Genomic DNA, 14200 nt, shown 5'->3' with positions numbered 1-14200 from the left:
TGGAAACAATGAGGATGACACCTGCTATCCATTAAGTGAGAATAATTTGCCAGGCACTCCACTAAGTCTTGTGTGTTAACGTCCCTTTAATAAAACCTTTGTGCCCCACTGTTCTAGCCATCTAATTTCATGCCTCAAGAGGTAGAGGCTTAGAGAGCCTGCCGAGTTCAAAAAGTCACATTAACTGCATCAAGCTTCTGAAGGCAGGCACACCCAAGTTATCCACATCCAAACGTGTGCTCATGAGAACATAAATAAGCAATAGGTTAAACGTGGCTCACATACACATCTGATGCTATAAACAAAGTACTTGTTTCTGGAAACACATCCAATACTATAGACAAAGAACTTGTTTCCTATTTCTTGCACCTGGGTATGCTTGAAACAATTACATTGAAACCATTATATCTTTACTGTAGATTGAAAACTACTTAAAACAAGATGATACCTGAATTTGTGCCATCTAAGCCTTACAGACAATCACACTCTATCTAAGGTCTCCTGTATCCTAGAAACACATGCACATTCTCGTGGGTTGACTAACTTTATGAAAACAAAAATCTAAAAATGTGCACAATCTCTTTTTTAAACAACAAAGCTTCTTCTCTGTATTTCATTCACATTTCCCTCCTTGTACAGCCACACATTTTACAGCCACATGTTTTCATGGTTGTATGATCTTTCTGTCAGTTTACAAAACATTTTTTACTCATTTATTCACTAGCACGGAGTTGTTTCTAACTCTCCTTTTTCATTCTTTTGGGTTATTTCCAAATATGTGTTCATTTAAAATATTTAAACAAATATGTGTTTATTTTAAAACAGTATTAGACAGTAAAGTACTTATCCATTTTTATGCCCATTTTAAATGTTTTCATCACATGGCCATTCAGAAATTTTGAAGCAACAATGTGTGACTATAGAATTTTCATTATCAACTTAATGGCATAGTGTTACTATCATTATTTTATCCCCCACCCCACTCCACGTTGATTAAAGTAGAATCATTTTTTGGCTGGGTATAACTGGTCATGAGGAGCATAGCCCTCGCAGGCGAACTCAAAATCTGCGGATGCGCTGTTAAGCAACAGCTGGTGGCAAAGGAAAATCTGTAAAGCAGGGCTGAGAAGAAAAGAAAGAAAGAAAGAAAGAGGAGAAAGCTCTGCAGAACAAAAACAGGAGGCACTCCTCCATGATCGGCCATTTTCCTCACACCGCTCTGTTCAGCTCCTTTCCTTCCTGTCTTCCAACAAGAACCCACACAAACTCTTGAGTCTTTTCCAGTTACATAAACTCTCTAGGGGAAATCTGATTTACTCTCCGCTAGGAATGGATTCTGCCCCAATTCCGACACTCGAGCCACGTATCTTCTCCCACCTGACCTGCTGACCAAAGCAGGGACTGCCCAATGGGCGGGACTTGGGAGTTATGGAGAATTCTCAGACAAGAGAGGAACGTGCTTTGAAGACCTGATATTCATGGATAGGGCCTGGGGGGTTTGGGAAAAATGCACATTCTGATCCTGTAGGCCCATCACTCTGCATGCCTAACAAGCTGTCACGGGATTATGCCTGTTTGGAGACAAGACTTTGAGCCACGAAGGAATAGGCCTCTGATTCTCCAAGTTGGCTGCATATTGGAATCCCCCAGGGTGGTTTAACATAGCGCTTTAAAAATCTTGAAATTGAGAATTCCAGCTCTTCTCAACATGGGCAAATTTTCCCTCCCCGGTGTCTAGAGACATTTTCAGTTATCACAACGCAGACGAGGGTTGGTTGGTTACCTGTATGGAAAAGGTAGAGGCCAGAGATTCTGTGTAATACGTTGCACAGCACAGGACAAGTCCCCTGAGAAAGCACTGCCCAGCCCCAATGTCAATGGTTGCAACGTTGTGAAACCTTTGGGGAACGCCTACTCCAGATCATGTCTGCTACATGTGCTATTTATTGTCACAAAATTAATTCTGAACGACTTCACTGATGGATGACTGGCTAATGTATGATGAAGCATGTTAACCAAGCAACTGGTGTGAATACTTGCCTTTTTGAAACTGGGAAATGGATTCTGTGTTTAGCTCTATTGTCAAAGACAGTAGGACGGAAGAGCAGATGTCGGCCTGAGTTGGCGAATTTTGGAGTGTTGGCCCTTGAAATCGTTCGTTAATTGAAACCATGAATCTTGCAGGGCAGATTTTTGAGAATGATTCACTGTGCTGTGATGCTTTCAAAAATCAAATTCCTTAAGAAAGAGCTTCTGTGTGTTTTATCACGTTATTCTTTGCATGGTGCACTGTAGCTAAGTACTTTATAAACAGAGTGTTTTATGACCGACTTGAAAAGTAAACTATCCTACATCCGCAGGACGAAGTTGGAGGGTGGCTCGTACCATTGAATCAAAGAGATAAACTTGGCAGTCTTCAGAAACTAGAGGCGCATGCTTCTCAGAGAACCACTTGGGAAGGGCGTTTTATGAATTTTATTTCATGCAGTAGCTTATCTTGTATTTTCTGTATTTCCTTTGGAGCTCTGCAAAAATTCTTCACAGAAGGGAAAAAACAAGAAGAAAAATCTCAGTTGGCATTTTTACTGCAGCACAGAAACCAGATATATGTATCAAACAAATGAAGAGAAAGCAAATTTGTCAGCAGAACTCCAGAAGCGAAGAATCCAAAGACTGGAAAATAATAATTATCAGGAAGTTTTATAGAATTTCAAAAAAAATGGCATTAATGAAACAGCCTTCAGTGCTGATTCAAACTGTTTACTCATAATTCCACCTGAGTAAAAATGTATATGAAGAAGCCAATAACCATCATTTATTTTCTATCCACTTAAAACATTTTTTTTAATGTTTATTTATTTTTGAGAGAGAGAGACAGAGTGTGAGTGGGGGAGGGCCAGAGAGAGGGAGACACGGAATCGGAAGCAGGCTCCAGGCTCTGAGCTGTCAGCACAGAGTCCGATGCGGGGCTCGAACCACAAACCGTGAGAACATGACCTGAGCCGAAGTTGGATGCCAAACCGACTGAGCCACCCAGGTGCCCCTGGCCATCAGCTTTTGATGAGTCTGTGTATATATTTGTATGTGTGTGTGCGTGAGCGTATGCACACATACCTTACAGGATGGAATTATGAACGCAGATCTTGGGGGGAGGATTTGTGACCTATCAAATAGTTCAAGATTATTCTACATACACAAAAATCCAGCTGTTCTATTCTGCCACCTTACTATATGAAAAAGAGAAAGACAAAGAAAAGAAATAAAAGTCAAGAATAGAGGGTATTGTGAACAGTCTATCATTCCCAACTGTTGAACTGATCAACCAATAGTCAGCACTGATTGGTACATATTGAAAAGCGTTAGGTCAGTACAAAGACTGAGACTCCAGACGAGCATATTTAAATACTTCTAGAAATAGTCTGTCTATAAAACAGATTCAGGGGTGCCCTATTGGCTCCGTTGGTTGAGTGTCTGACTTCGGCTCCAGTCATGATCTCGCGGTCCATGAGCTCAAGCACGATGACACTCTGCACTGACAGCTGGGAGCCTGGAGCCTGCTTCAGATTCTGTCTCTGCCTCTCTCTGCCCCTCCCCTGCTCACACTCTATCTCTCTCTGTCTCAAAAATAAACATTTAAAAAATAACAAAAACAGATTCAGACCTTCAAGTACTTCTATTGTTTTCTTCTGCTAAGAAACAAGTTATAGTCTAGTCTTGCCACATTTAAAAATGTTGCCAGTGCACTAGAATGGGGCCTCAGATTTTCCATAAGACCTCGAAGCTGTTCCTCCAAGCAAGGGGTGCCCCAGTCACCAAGACCAAATTAAAGAACCCCTTAGCCAAACCTAACACGAGGAGCATCGCGGTGGTGGCTGGTGCTAACATTCCACTTTTGCAATTAGACACATCAGTGAAGGACCTGATGCCACATGGTTTGGATAGAGCAGCACTTTTGGCTTTGAAGCATCAGACCAATGCCCCAAAGGAAGCTGCTGATAGGGTCATCTTGGGGACAGTTACATGGGAAGTGAAAACCGGCAGTGTGGCTGGAGAGGCTGGGCTCTGAGCTGGCTTCTCAGACAAGACTCCTGCTCCCACGGTCACCATGCCTTTCATCTCTGCCAACCAACCATAACTACAGGTATTGGATTGATTGCTTCTGGGCAGTGTGATGTGGTCATGAAGTTACTGCCTGACATCCCTGTTCACCACTCAAGGAAAGTAAGGAAAATGATGGTTGGTCTCAATAAGGCCAAGATTCTGGGTCAGTTTGAATTTCCTACCATCCAAGCTCCCCGCACTGGTGGAGTTCTGCACTGGTGAGACCATGGACCACTCTGCAGATGGGCTGGCCACTGCTTCTGCAGTTTCCTGACTGGACCAGGGTGAGGACGTGCTGTACTTGCACAGCCTGGCCAAGAAGGTACGGGATGAAGGACTCCTAGCTGATATTGTCCCCTTCAGACTACCGGGAAAAGATACAGTTCTCAAAGATCAGGGCATTCAGCTACAAATTCTTCTTTCCTGACTGGTGGTGCTTCAGAGACGCTGATGATGGCAGAGGAAAAAATCTCTGGCCAGATGTTATAAACCGAAGGCATATTTGAGAGATTTTGTGCATGGGCCTCAGGATGCAAAAGATCCACTTTTACTTGGGTCAACATATGCTCCATAAGCTCTGGAAAAGGCAGTATTAACAACGTATGATACTGATGTCTTTGAGTCTCAGGAAGCGTTCTCAGGTCAGATGGTGGCTGATTTTAAAGTCACAGATTGGCTTTTGCAAAATACTTGGGAAGAAACACCAAGGTTGGATTACCTCCTCTGGTGAAGATTAACAACTGGGATGGAGGGCTGTCCCTGGCACACTCATTTGGAACCACCGGCTGCCGGTTGGTCACGGCAGCTGCCGACAGATTATGGAAGGATGGAGACCAGTATTGCTTACTGGATGCCTGTATAACTGGAGGGCGGGGTCATGCTTTGCTAGTGGGAGCTTATCCAAATTAATAGAGACAGAGGAGGTGACCTGGAGTTTCTGCGCAACAGTTGCACTAGGCGATGCCATTTCGGTGCATCACCAAATGCTATCTGCAGTTCCTAGCTCCTTGTAGGAAAATACAATTTGTGGCCACTTGTTAAATTCTATGCAGTTAAGCCTTGCTAGTGTTCCAAGTCTCCCAGTAATCTTGGCTCACTGCTTTTTGAGGGATTTCTTAGTCACCAGATTCTGATACAATGATACCTTTAAATTTTTAGTTTTAGGGGTGTCTGGGTGCCAAAGGCTTAAAGTTAAGCCACCAACTCTTGGTTTGGGCTCAGGTGATGATCTCACAGTACGTGAGTTTGATCCCCACATTGGGCTCTGCACTGGCAGCTGTGGAGCCTGCTGGGGATCTTCCCTCTCCCTCTCCATCTGCTGCTCCCCTGCTCAGTCTGTCTCTCTCAAAATAAATAAGTAAACATTAAAAGAAATAAAAATAAAATTTTACTTTTATATTTATTTTAAAGAGAGTGGGGGAGAGGGGCAGAAAGAGAATCTTCAATAGGTTGCACGCTCAGTGCGGAGCCCTATGGGGGCTTGATCTCAGAACTGCGAGATCATGACCAGAGCCCAAATTAACAGTTGGACGCTCAACTGTCTGAGTTTGCCACGTGCCCCTACACAGTGACACATTAATGCAATTGTTTTTGGTTTTTCCGTTTTCATTAAAGACTAAATGAGTGGTTGCAATTTCGGGAAGAGGTTACCTGAAATTTAGAACCATCCTTGTAACATTTGAAAATTATATACCTTCCTATTTGTGACGTAAAGATAAGGGTTTCCTATAAAATAGAAACCAATGTGCCTAAAGAAACTTACGAAAAGAGAATTCAGAGTTTAAATGTTACTAAAACGTACAGTAAATATTTAGGCATATAAGTACCATGTAAATCTTCAGTGAAAAAGCATTGAAGAAAAATGAAAGAAATTATATACTGTGTTTCATGTTTTCTTATATAAAAAAAAGTTTAGGGTATCGGTAAATTCCCGAAGTCTATGATGGGGATTTGTGAGTCATTAATATTTACTGAGATGCTGTGAAAACTTTTTAAAAAGTTTTTCAAGGTTTTTATTTATTTACTTTGAGAGAGAAAGAGAAAGAGAGAGGGAGAGGGAGGGGGAGAGGGAGAGGGAGAAGGGGGGGGGAGAGAGAGAGAGAGAGAGAGAGAGAGAGAGAGAGAGAATCCTAAGCAGATTCCATGTTGTCAGTGCAGACCCTGATGTGAGGCTTGAACTCATGAACTGCAAGACCATGACCTGAACCAAAACGAAGAGTTGGACTGAGCAATGTGGGTGCCCTAAAAGCGATACTCCTGATGAATAGCACGATGCCTTTCTCAGTGGAGGTGATCAATAAAAGTGAATGCATGATTCACGTTTTAAGAGAATGTTCTGAAGGTCTAGGTTGTAGTTGAAGGGTGACAGATTCGATGTAGGAGAAGGACCCATTAGTCTAGAATACCTTTGTTCCATTGACTAGGTGAGCACATATTTACCTTCCACTATTCAGTTCACCTTCAGATTTTCATTAGCCACAATTTCTGCAGCTACCTCCTCACTACTCAGCAGCTGGAGGAACATGCCTGGATCCATGCCAATGTGTGATAAAAAATAATTAATGCTTACTTATTTAATTGGAGAGTGAGAGAGTACGTAAGCACGTGTACAAGTTGGGGGAAAGGCAGAGAGACAGAGAGAGGGAGAGAGAGAATCCCAAGCAGGCTCCACGCTGTCAGCATGGAGCTTGACGCAGGGCTCGATCCCAAAACCATGAGATCATGACCTGAGCCGAAATCAAGAGTTGGATGCTTAATCGACTGAGCCCTGCAGGTATTCTGTGTTGGAAACCTTTTTACATTCACTGCACATTTCACAGGAACACACTGAAATAAGGCAGAATCTGTAGAGAAAGAAAGTGAGACATGAATGTTCTTTGCGGGAGGACCACACAGCCAAGATTGGAATCAGGGTCTGAAGCCAAAATGGAGGGTCTTCTGTCTCTTCCAGGAGAGGGCTGCCCAGACTCATTCGGAAGCACATTTTGAGCAGAAACCTGGAATGCTCTCCGGAGCGTTTCAGCCAATGTACCGATAGTGCAGATTGACTAAATAAGAGGTAACAGCCAATATGGATGGAGGAGGTCACCGAGACAATTGGATGAGTTAAACCACAGCCAATTCCCAAATGCGACACTGTCCTTGTGCCCACATTTGGATTTGTGATTCTCCTCAGCCCTCTGACTGCATTCCCTCTGGGGTAGAGCTTTGCAGTGGGGACTTTTCTAACGATAGGGAGCTAACCAGGATGTCCTGCTGGGTGTGGGAAAGACCCACTGTATTAACATCACTTTACCAGTGTGTGCAATGTTGAGGAATGTCACCAGCATTGAACGGGCAGGAAAAGATGTGTGGAGAATCGGAGTGAGTCACACACAATGCCAGACACAGAATCATAGCCTCATGAGATTCAGGAAAGGAGGGGAAGGGTTCTGGAGGAAACAAGGGTTCCCCAAACATATATTGGCTCCTGGGCTTTGGCCACCCCTTGCTAATGATGAGCACTGATCCTGCCATCCTGCCATGTGGTAGTGGGACTTCTCAGCAGTGAGAAATGTGACAATGCATTCTGGAAATGGACAGTGACGAACTCTGTAAATCAAATCACCCCGGTGCATATTTTTATACTGTGTGCTTTTCTGACACTAATAATACAGGTGCTACTCATAGGCACACATTTTGGACCTCTGTAACTTTAGAGGTTTTTTTCTATTCATAATTACCAAATATTTATTTATTATTTAATACTACACAATATGTCACATTAATAAAATACGTGTGTGTATATTCTGGACACTATTTTAGTGACTTTTATCTTAAAAGGATCCTTTTATTTTTATTTAGTTATTTATTTTTACATTTATTGATTGTTGGCAGACAGAGAGAGACCGAGCATGAGCAGGGGAGGGGCAGAGGGAGACACGGAATCAGAAGCAGGCTCCAGGCTCCCAGCTGTCAGCACAGAGCCCGACGCGGGGCTCAAACCCACCAACCATGAGATCAAGACCTGAGCCAAACTCAGACGCTTAACTGACTGAGCCACCCATGCGCCTCTTAAAAGGATCCTTTTAATAAATATAATTGATTGCTTCTCACGTGTTTCAAAGGACTTTCAAGCCTTGATTGATCGACAATTAATTGTGTAAGGCTAAACAGATGTCCTCTATTGAAACATGAGACATAAGTCCTTTAAACTTTGAATTTTCAAGCTCTGTAGAGTTCACTGTCATGTGTTAAACTGCTTTCTTTAGACTGATCAGGCTAAAGATGAGCCAGGATGTTTGAGTAATGTAGGTGTACAAGGACAAGGAGTCATTAGCATGTGGGCTCAATTCCAGGTCAGCATTGGTACATTCTCAAGAGTCCATAGATCCAAATACTGGTTTTCAGCTGCAGTCCCAACAAGAGAAGATGCATGGCAGGAGGTGGGGACTGGGATTCATCATTATTCTGAGGGCGTGGCTGTTCTCGGGACGTGGCTATTGTCCGGACATGGCAACAGAGCTGTGTGCACTGGAAAATTCTGCAGCCTTAAGACTGAATCTGAGGTCACTTGCCTTGCAAATACAGGGCAACATCACATGCGGCAAGAACAGGCAGGAAGTAAAATCGAGTGGTAAAGACCCAAGAACACAAGCCTTGTCAGCCCTACGAATCAGTGATGGCTGGTGTTGGCCTTGGCCAGCCACAAGGAAGTAGGTACAGGGAGGACTGAAAAGGAGCAAATGGAGAGATCCCAGGGAGGATGCCAGCCCCTTCCCTCAGTGTAGACACAGGCTTTATGTGCACACAAGACATTTTCTGTAGGTATTATTTCACCTGAAGCTGTGAGGCTGACCCTGACATTCAGAAGGTCACAACACAAACCTGACACTGAATGGATGTGAAGGAAGTTGTCATATACCATTTGTTGGAGGGGAATATAAACAACACGTTAATGCAGCAGGCTGACGTTCCGACTTTGCATGGATGTCCTCACAGGAGATGCAAGTCTTCTGTGCTCGTCAGAATCAGCATCTGTTACGTTTCTCCCATCAGCACAACTGCATGTTCCAAAAGAAGCATTTGTGCAGAATGTGACTTTGCTGCCAACTTCCCCACATGTATACGGAGAAGAAATACTCAAAGAGCACCCACGATTCAGGAGCATCGCAGCTATCTGTAGGTCACTCCGTGTTTCAATTCCTCTTTCATTAAGTTTAGTAAAAAGTCAAAACCTGTGCATTTCTCAAAGGAAGGATTCATGCATATACACCAAAGGCAAAAGAAAGAACCAGTATTGTGAAAAAACTAAACTACGTGATGCTGTGATATAACTTATTTTCACTAATATGGGTAAGTGTTGCTACACTTTAAGTGATTTTCACTATCCTGAAGTCAAGGTTTGACTTAATGCCTTCCTCTGGCCATCACTGTATGAGTTAAGAATCACGGCCACCAGGCATCCGCTGTCAGTGGGAGGAAGTGAGTGCCAGAAATTAAGTAGGTGTTTGTTCAAAACATGAAATCATAAGGTTTAAGTTAAATTGAGACCACAGCAAGGGATTGGTTTTCCTGACTGTGACAGAAATGAACACCTCATGCCATCATCCACTAATAATGTACCATAGTAAAATGTTATTACAACTAAGAATCCTTTTCACGAGCAACCTGTTGATGTTTTCAGAAAACAAACAGACAAAATCACATTGTTATTTTTTCCCTTCATATCCCCCATAGGTGTAATAAAAATCTCAAAAAGAATTTGAAATACCACTGCTATGAAAGATGATAACAGTAGCAAGAGGGAAAAATCTATTCTAAAAACTTACCTCAATTTTTATTAGCACTTGGGGAATGGGAAGGAGAAAAAAGAGCAGGTGAATTTCTCAAATGCACACGTCACTTTTTCATCTGAGAGTATTCCTTTCCTTCCACATTGGCATCAGTATTCCGAAGTTTAGACCAGGACCTATAGTCCCTACACAACAATACAAATTCGTTAAGTATAGTATATATGATTTAAAGCATTCTTCCCCTGATTGCTGAGGCCTCAGTAATTATTTTTTAAAATTTAAAAAATTTTTTTACATTTATTTATTTCTGAGAAACAGAATGAGACAAAGCGTGAGCGGGGAGGGGCAGAGAGAGAAGGAGACATTGAATCTGAAGCAGGCTCCAGGCTCTGAGCAAGAGGTGAGCACAGAGACCGATGCGGGGCTTGAACCCACAAACTGTGAGATCATGACCTGAGCCAAAGTCGGACGCTCAACCGACTGACCCACCCGGGCGCCCTGAGGCCTCAGTAATTATTAAGTAATGCTCAATATCTGACAGGGTACCACACTTGAAAGACCAGTTTCTTCTTTGAGACACCTGACCTCCTGACCCACCACAACAGGCAGTGGTTGGGGTCACCACCAGCCTCAAGCTTCAGAACTCCTTACTTCAAGGTTTCTAGGGAAGAACACGGCCCGAATTACTATGTGTGTTTCAAAGAAAAAAAAAAAAGATTTAACAACGCAATCCCTAAGCTCACTTTTAGCCATCCAGTTGAAACAGGATTTCAGTAGGTTTATGATGTCCCTTATCCCTACTCTTAGAAAAGCTACAGAGAATAAAGAAAACTGTTGGTGATCTAATCAAGGAAAAGGCTGAATTTAATCACACGCGTTGCACAAAAGTAACAGTTACTTCAAAATCTTGCAAACGCAAGCTTCCCATAGCATGAGAACTCTTCTCCTATATGTTAAGATGCATTGCCTGTGTAAAAACAACAAAACAAAGCAAAACAAAAACAGAAAAGTAACACTCTTTATAGGGAACCTACATACTTTTCATGTAAACTGCCAATGAATCCATATGGCTGGCTATTTAAGAAGGGTACCTTGTGAATTTTCGACACCCTCAGATCTGGTGTTTAATTTTATATTGTATCTTCTGTGTTTATGCTGTGAAAGCAGGTACAGCATAAAGTGAACAGTTCACATTCTCATCCATTAAGTCCAGAGAGTGAAATGGATCTGGAAACAGGTTTCCATTTCTAAAGAAACAATGGCTTGGCTTAACTGAGCTTGATCAAGTAATCAAATCCAAATTCACAATATTCTATGAAAAGTAAGTTCCATAGCACTGTTAGAATCTTTTTACATGATTAGGTTTAAACATCCTATCATTTCAAACATCTTCTCACATCTTAAAATACTGGAATTAATGGCCAAAGAGAGCAAGAGAAATAGAAAGAAGAAAAATAAAATAAAAAGCCTAAACAGAAATAGGTATAACAAGCATTATACCAAAGGAAATTTAAAATATTGGTGTAGGTAGAATTCAATATCGCGCATATACATATCAGTATATATAATTGTGGGGAATAAGCTTAGGAATTCCCTGAGCTTGCACCAATTGGTTAACAAGGCATAAAGAATTAGAAAGCACAGGATGCTCACACACAAGTCTGGGTAAAAAGATGAGGTAAACAAGATTAGGTAAACAAAGGCACCCAGTATACTACAAAGGTATAGGAATAAGACATCTCAGGATGAACAAGATTAGGTATTCAGGACAGAAACACCCAGCCAGGTGTCCCTAACTAAGACCAACTTAGTACAATAGCAGAAAGCTGCTTTCACAGGAAGGAAGGACCCAAATAGGTAAATAGGTAAAGCAGGGCAGAAGTTGCCCTAAGTGGAGCTAATTAGCAAAAGAAAGGTGCCTTGTTGACCCTGAGGTAGGATGCTCTGTCTTTCTTGTTCCCTAGGCTAGTTTAGGTAAACAGACTTGGTGCCTCATGTCTGCTGTAAACAACCTTCCACCTAGCAACCCAAAACCCTAACACTACATATCTTAAAAAACCCCATTTTCCCAAGGCCCATGAGTTAACGTTCACAGTTTCATTGTCTCTTTGTGCATGCTCATCATGCTTGTAAGCCTTCTTATCCTAATAAAAACGGAGCGAGGAACCTTATTCAGAACTCTTGCCTCTTCCCTGACATTGGCCCCTATCTCATTTCAATCCTGGGTCCGCTCTCTTGCTGGACAAGAGAGAACTCCAGACCCAGAGTCTGTGATATATAATCATATCATATACATGTTCAAACACGATACATATTATTGTGTATATAATATACATGATCTAGATACAAATATCTGTATGCACATACAAAACATACATATGTGTAATATATGTGCTATTTTATACATGCATGTAGTATATACATACATATATATAGCAGAGGTTCTATCATGTATGGAGCATTATTTCACTTATGAGGGAACATGTACTAAAGAAAACAATTCTAAGTTTCTCAATTTAATGAATCTCCTTTTAATTAGATCCCACCTTTACGAAAACCAAGGTGGTGTCATTATAATTCTTGGCTAGAAACGGCATTGGTATCACCTGGAAATGTGGGGCAGTGTAAAGATGAACAAATAAAAGTCCCAATCTCAAGGGTACTTCCCATGCCTGAAATCCACAATTTCCCTCTGCGGCCCCGAGTTACCTTCTGATCCCACTGATGACAGAACATGTACAGAAAAAAATTCAGACATAAACTCATACTACTGACTAGGAGATTATGCGACATCGGTGTGGGATGGCTTTGCTCAATGACTCTTGCTTATTCATTGAGAACTTCTTGAACTGTAATTTCCCCCTAAGACTGGCTGAAATCAAAAAGGTTTCCCTTCAGCACACCCATATTAATAACAATGCTATCGCTCATTATTGACATCTCATTTATTAAGAAAGGCAAAGGGAAGCACCATGGGGAAAAATTCTCAAAATTTGTCTCATCATTCCAGAAGGGGAAAAAAAAATCTCATTAACTACATGATTAAATGTGCACAATCTACTAAAAAGGGTTCCACAAGAAAAATGTTCTGAAATATGGACCTTTAAATACGGAATAATCATTATTCTGTGATAGGGATCTCAAATTCTCTTGTGTGCAAGAATGTCTAAAGAATGATATCACAACTATGCAACAATGAGAAAATCCAGGCGAAATGAAGTCTGGGAGAAGTCATGTTCCCAAATGTAAGTCATCCATACCTTAATCATCATTCCACATTTCCTAGAGGTGAGTTGCATGGTTTTTACACTTGATCTCCTTTTCTAAATACAATCTTATTTCCATTTAAAATGCGAGTAAGATGAAGTCAAAACTATTTGAAATTTCTAACATTATTATTACTATTTAAAAATGTTTTTAATGCTTATTTATTTTTGAGGGAGAAAGAGAAACAGAGCATGAGTGGGGCAGGGGCAGACAGAGAGGAACACAAAGAATCCGAAACCGGCTCTAGGCTCTGAGCTGTCAGCCCAGAGTTTGACACTCACAAGCTGTTGAAATCCTGACCTGAGCCCAAGTGGGACGCCCAACTGACTGAGCCACCCAGGCGTCCCTAACGTTATTATTTTTTTTTTTAACAGACCCAATTAAAGTGCCTAATGTCATATCCTTTGTGGATGTAATCTTTTTATGATTTTTTATTACAAGACCAAAGACCTGTGATATGATTTAAAAACCTATCCTTTGCAGTAGAAAATATTGGATATTAAAAATGATTATTATTATTTATATTATATATATTATATTATTATATATAATAATATACATATTATTATATATAATTATATATATAAATATATATTATATAATATATATAATTATAATAATATAATATATAATAATATATTATATATTTATATATAATAATATATATTAATAATATAATATTATATTATTATTATTATTAAAACTTGATAGAAATGGTTATATTTATTTGCATAAAATGAATGCCTTTTGTCTTTGTATTTGAGAAAGTACATATGGTTCTAAATAGCTATAGATTTTCTTCTTCTGGCATATGTAAAAGACAAAAGGAATGTTATTTTAGGGCTAAGTGCCTAAAAAGCAAGATCAGTCCATCTCTAACAGATTTCCATGTTGCTGTGACAGCCTCTGTTCCTGACAAGAAATGAGATGGTGAAAAAGAATGGTGATTGGGGACGAAACGAGCTGTGTCTATACAGGTACTGCATACATATTAGATATAAAGTATAGATAGAGTGAATCTCAAATGTGAGCTCTGAAACAATTATCTAAACCTGTCC

General features: G+C 40.8%; 1 pseudogene; it reads left to right on the top strand.

The window, feature by feature from the left end:
• Window positions 1–3748: 3748 nt before the first annotated feature.
• On the top strand, window positions 3749–5020 carry LOC106969382 (trifunctional enzyme subunit beta, mitochondrial-like; annotated as a pseudogene).
• The last annotated feature ends 9180 nt before the right edge of the window (window positions 5021–14200 follow it).

The sequence above is a fragment of the Acinonyx jubatus genome, chromosome X, assembly GCF_027475565.1.
Source record: "Acinonyx jubatus isolate Ajub_Pintada_27869175 chromosome X, VMU_Ajub_asm_v1.0, whole genome shotgun sequence".
Taxonomy (NCBI): domain Eukaryota; kingdom Metazoa; phylum Chordata; class Mammalia; order Carnivora; family Felidae; genus Acinonyx; species Acinonyx jubatus.
The sequence above is the reverse complement of the archived record's forward strand: the minus strand, read 5'-3'. Positions and strand labels throughout refer to the sequence as shown.